This window comes from Podarcis gaigeae (assembly GCF_964106915.1).
Source record: "Podarcis gaigeae genome assembly, chromosome: 3".
NCBI classification, from domain to species: domain Eukaryota; kingdom Metazoa; phylum Chordata; class Lepidosauria; order Squamata; family Lacertidae; genus Podarcis; species Podarcis gaigeae.
Window position 1 is genome coordinate 43,886,923 of NC_139680.1, and position 6,004 is coordinate 43,892,926.

The following is a 6,004-nucleotide window of genomic DNA, read 5'->3' on the forward strand; positions in this document are numbered from 1 at the left end:
CCCCTCATTTCTCGCAAATCTTAGCAGTCAAATATTTATCTCTCAGGATAAACAAGGGCCTTTTAGGCAGTTCTAACCTACCACCTTCCCAATGCACTTTCCTTTCGATGTCATGAGACAGCTTTGTGTGACAGTGCAACAATACATCTGCCAAGGGTGGCTGTTATCAGCATAGTGGCGTCGATGTATCCTTTGCGGCACTGATTGCCATCTTGAGGTGTCTGGTGACAGGCAAAAAGCAGCAGGTCATGGTTTTGCACCTGCAAAGCTCTACCATAATAGCATTGAAGACTTAAAAAAACAACAACCCAGGTAGTTTTCACTTCTGCTATTGTAGCTGAATGGATCCAATTAATAGGTAAGTGGCATTAAATTCTCTTGATTTCTGAAGATTGTTCTGAAAGCACGCACACATACAATGAGAAAATGTGGCTGTGTTGCTTTGTATAGGAGGCTCAAGAGGTAAACAAAGGTGCTGGAGGCCAGTGCATTTAACACAAATGGGAGACACAGTCCCTGAGGAAGGGCTGTAGAAGCATATCAGGTAAACGGCAATCTCTTCCAGCCAAGGGAGGTCAAGCTTTAACAACTCTCTGGAATCTTTTGAAGATATATCCATGAAATGACAGATAAGTGGAATTCGGTGGCTATAATAACCTTCATATTTTTTTCAAGAGGCACTTGGCAAACTTCCATATCCTCGATTACTAGCAAGGGCACAGCTAAAATTGGGTGATGGATAGGAAACTGGGTAAAGAACAGGAAGGAAAGGGTAACCATGCAATAAAACATAATACATTAGGAGAAAAATAACAATAATAAGCGGCAGAGGTCCAGTTCTAAATAGTATGTTTTAAAACTACAGAAAATTGCAGAAGTTTATATGATAACCATAAGCAACTCTTCTGAGTGTTCTTTGAGCCGAATGGAAATTAGGCTCTCAGAACCAGACATTTACTCCATGCCATCAACAATTGTGGAGGGGGGAAAGTGGGGCATTTACAACAGAGTTTCTCTCAAACACATGGTGGTGGTGAGACTGGGCCAGCAAACACTGGCTTTTACTTCTAAGGCAGAGATTGTTAATTGTGTAGCTTCTGAAAAGGACATTTATTTTGCCAGAAGTCCCAAATCTATTACCTGACTTGAGCCCCACCCCAGTCTGCTCTCTTCAATTTGCCAGATTAACCTCTGAACTTTTGCTGGCAGTGCAGGGAAGAAAGCTGAAATGCCTACATATCAGTGCACTGCATTGCGCTTATGCAGGACATTTATTTATTCAATACACAGCTATACTGTTTTTCAAGACAAGTCTTCTCAAAGTAGTTTATATCATGTATCAACATACAAAAAGTGAACACAGACATCAGGTTGTCCCAGCTATGCTCACACTGTGGCACTTTATTCACTCCTATTCTTTTGGTCATATTCTTACATAACATCATCCTTGTATATATTTTCCCCTCATCCTTCATGGCAAATGTCAAAGGTCACAAAGGAACATGTCGTCTTCTGCACGTCACTTGCCATCCAAGGATATGTTCCCCCAAACATTGCACCTAAGCCAGATGAGGGCACAGCTACTTCTCTTGCTACACCTGGCTGTGTGTGGCCAACTGTTGAGCAGAAGACATGCCAAGTTGAGACCATTTGCAAGTGTTGGCTACCACAGGTAGGGGTACGGGCAGTGAACATATTGAAACACCCATATTCTACAAATTCTGGTGAAGAACACTCGGTTTGTTAGTGACGCCAGTAATTATGCTTACTTATACACTACTTACTAAAACGTCTAAAAAGTGATTAAAATAAAAACAAATATTAAACATGAGTTTCATAAATTAATATATATATAATCAGTAATTCTAAAACACATATACTTATGAAAACCACATATCATGACTACATATTTTAAAGTTAAACACTTGAGTAGGCTTGCTGGAACAAAACCAGGCACAGAAAACAACACAGTGAAAACACCTGCATAATATCAAAGGGGTAGGGAGTTCTAAAATGTAGGTGCTACCATGCTAAACGCCTGCCAACCTAGCAGTTCGAAAGCACCCCTGGGTGCAAGTAGATAAATAGGGACCGCTTACTAGCGGGAAGGTAAACGGCGTTTCTGTGTGCTGCGCTGGCTCGCCAGATGCAGCTTTGTCACGCTGGCCACGTGACCTGGAAGTGTCTCCGGACAGCGCTGGCCCCCGGCCTCTTGAGTGAGATGGGCGCACCAACCCCAGAGTCTGGCAAGACTGGCCCGTACGGGCAGGGGTACCTTTACCTTTACCTTACCATGCTAAAGGACACACTTCTTGCAAATGTGAAACCAACATTATGTGGCACTTGTAAAAGTTGTACTTGGAAGAAACCCACTGAAATTAATTAATTTGATTACATTAAGTCTGTTAATTTCAGTGGGTCTGCTCTGAGTAAAACTTGGGTGGAATTCATGTAAGTGTGTTTGCAGTTGCTCCTCTGAAGCTAACACAGCACTGTCAGTCATCTCTGTCGTTTGCTAAGGAAACCTCAGCTCCTGAGGGGTGCACCAACTCTCCATGATCCTTGCTTCACTGGCAACAACCTTGACTGCACCACTGCCACATTTCGATTAGGGTTGTTTCAATATTGGGATCTTTAAGCTGACTAATATTTATTTCTTCAGCAGTTCACTGGAGCATGGGACCAGTTTGGATGAGAAAAGAACCACTGAAATCTCTCTTTACCTAACTTCTCCTTAAAAAAAGAAAGGACTTCCACAAGGAATTATTATACATCCACATTTTTTATTTAGGGCATGAGTTGCAAGTCATTATCACCTGTTTTAAAACTGTTTTGTGAGAAGGAGTCATTTCAAGAATTACTTTGTTTTTATTGCGCATAAACAACTGTTCCCGAGCAACTGTTTGCAGTGCTGCAAAGGCAGCAAAAATGCATTTGGAATGTCAATGTAAGCATGCTAAATATTTCAACTCTTCTGCTACACTTTTTGCTATCACATTTGCATGATTATTTAAGGGTGTTCACCGAGACCCATTTGGAAGCCAAATTTCAGTTTTCAGCAGGGAGTTCTGAACCAAGGGAAATGATGGGCAATTGAAACGTTTTTAAACTTTTAAAAAAGCAGCAACAGGGCACAAGAAAGTCTGAGTCTGATCATTGGTACATCTAGACTAAGCTCAGCGCTGGATTTAGGGTGGTGTGGGTGGTTCCCTTTCACAGGGTGCTGAGCCGAGGGGGTGAAAATAATGATGATACCACCTATATTTATATGGGCATCTACTCAAGGTTATGGTGCTGGAGGAGACTCTTGAGAGTACCATGGACTGCAAGAAGATCAAACCTATCCATTATTAAGGAAATCAGCCGTGAGTGCTCAGTGGAAGGACAAATCCTGAAGCTGAGACTCCAATACTTTGGCCACCCCATGAGAAGAGAAGACTCCCTGGAAAAGACCCTGATGTTGGGAAAGATGGAGGGCACAAGGAGAAGGGGACGACAGAGGACGAGATGGTTGGACAGTGTTCTCGAAGCTACCAGCATGAGTTTGACCAAACTGCGGGAGGCAGTGGGAGACAGGAGTGCCTGGCGTGCTCTGGTCCATGGGGTCACAAAGAGTCGGACATGACTAAACGACTAAACAACAACAACACTCAAGTTTTTTGGGGGGCACCAAATTTTGTCCTCATTCAGGGAGCCATATTACCAAAGTCTGCCCCTGCTAAGCTGATTGGGTTTAGCTTGCTAGGGTTTCAGAAAGTCAAATGTCCCAGCTTGTCACTGGGACAGTCCTGCGCAGAGAGGGGGTGGCAGCTGTGTGCATTTGCCCCGGATCTTGAAGGGCTAAGCTGGTCTGGGAGTCCTGCCAGGGATCAGCTGCTTTTTTTGTTTGAGTTTATAACTTTATTCTAACAAGACTCCTGCCCTGGGCCTCAGACAAGCTCTACATGAGCCTGCAGTTGGATGTTCCATTTCTAACAGCCTGGCAGCAAACAAATGGATCTTCAACAGGTGCCTTCTTTCATACCATGATTCTATTTTTTATTTCCATCCAAATGGATGGAAAAGCTGGGATGGTTTAAAGGGCTATATCAGACACCCCAAATCTGCATGTAATGCAAATGACTTAAAAGTGACTATAACGTGTTTCAAGATGGTCTCTTCATCAGGAAAAGGACCTATAAAATTCTATTTAAACAATCTGTAAAAGAATGAAATCACAGTATTATAGCAAGTATTCTCTCTCTCTTTCTCTCTCTCTCTCTCTCTCTCTGTGTGTGTGTGTATTGAAAACGGTGTTAGTCTTCTAGGATAAAGAGAAATGCGCTGGAACTTTAAGATGCACTTTTGATCAGCTTTTATTGCAAAATGGCATAACATTTTGCAGACAACAACCTGCTTCTTTCGTTGCTCATTAGGAAAATAAACAGTGCTTAGGAATTCTAAAGAAATCCTAAAAGCGCACTTCAAACGAAGCAGGAAAATGGGAGACTCTTATTGAGAACAATACTTCTGAGGAATTGGAAGACAGGTTTCAGTACAGCATGAGATTAGATGATATTTACTATAGGACCGTTACAAGGTCTTGTGCCTTTTCTCCTGTTCAGCTTTTATCTGATTTTTCCACCTTGCTTTTCCCATTTCCAAGACAACATATGAAAAAGCAGGTTGCCTCCTACTTGTGGCATTTTGTGATAAAACAAACTAGGAACAAAGGGAGCTAGATGCCTTAGACCAGGTTGGGTCGTTGGTCTATCTAGCTCCACAATGTGTACAATACCTGGCACTGGCTCTCCAGGGTTTCAAACAGGGAGTCTTTCCAAGCCTTATCTGGAGATAACAGGGATTAAACCAGGGATCTCCTGCATGCAAGGCAGATGAGCCACAGCCCTTCCTTGAACTATTCAGAAGTTAACTAATCAAGGTGCCACAAAACACATTTAAAACATTATTATAAGGGGCAGCGCAACCAAGACTGTTACTTTTGTGGGTGTGCAATGGCTCTCTGTGGGGATAGATCATGAAGCAAATCAGGGTGATTCAGGGCAATTCCCCCCTCCTGAGTTGAAGTGAAATATCAATACCTACCCCCTGTTTCTGTCCTTTTCTATAATGTATAGCTCTATAATTCCTATATATCTCTATGCTTCACTAGGTCCATTGGCTTCTGAAGAAGTGAGACTATTGCCTAGAAAGTATTAATAGCTCTAGCATTAAAAAATTAACCACAGTAGAAGAGGACTTAAAAACAAACAAAGAAGCAAACTTAAAAGCTTCATTAAAGTTATTAAAGAATCCTACATTGCTCCAATTTAACCAACATCCAATTGCTCTGATTTAACCAACCAACCAACCCAGCACTCTGTAGGCCGTGCTCAAGTCAGCTTCATGTTATGAGGTCTTTCAGATGCCTGTAATGCCTGTCAGAAGACATACATAAGCTCTAGAAAAGAAAGGCTAGTGTAAGGTGCCAACATTTTTTTAAAAAAATGTACAAAGAAAAGTACATACTATTGGCCATCTTTTACTTATTCTAAGGTAAAGCAGTAGAAGAGACTAACCCCAGGTACATCACCACCATAAGGAACTATGGTGGAAAGCAGTTCCTCTCCCTCTCCTCAAAAGCCCCTGGACCTATTTGCCTTCGATTCGACAGGCATCCATTTGGATGTTGGTTCTCTGCCTGCAGATTTCATCCACTTTGCCTAAAAGGGGGGTGATTATAGATGCTTTTTAGATTCCCCAGTATTGTGAATGGGGAAAAACAGAACTTCATTTTGTATGGAGTGGCTCAGAACTTGAATTAAAGAATCAAGTACAGAGAGTGAAGGGCAAACCTGTAATGTATCGGAATTTTAAAACCACACAGATATAAAGCAAATATTTTGTCTTGGAGCACCTATAATGCACCACTTCTTTCTAGCAGTTGGGGAAACTATGAGAAAGCTTTAACCATAAAATAGCAAAACTATAGTTTCTAAACACCCTCCCCCAATAAAATTGCAGT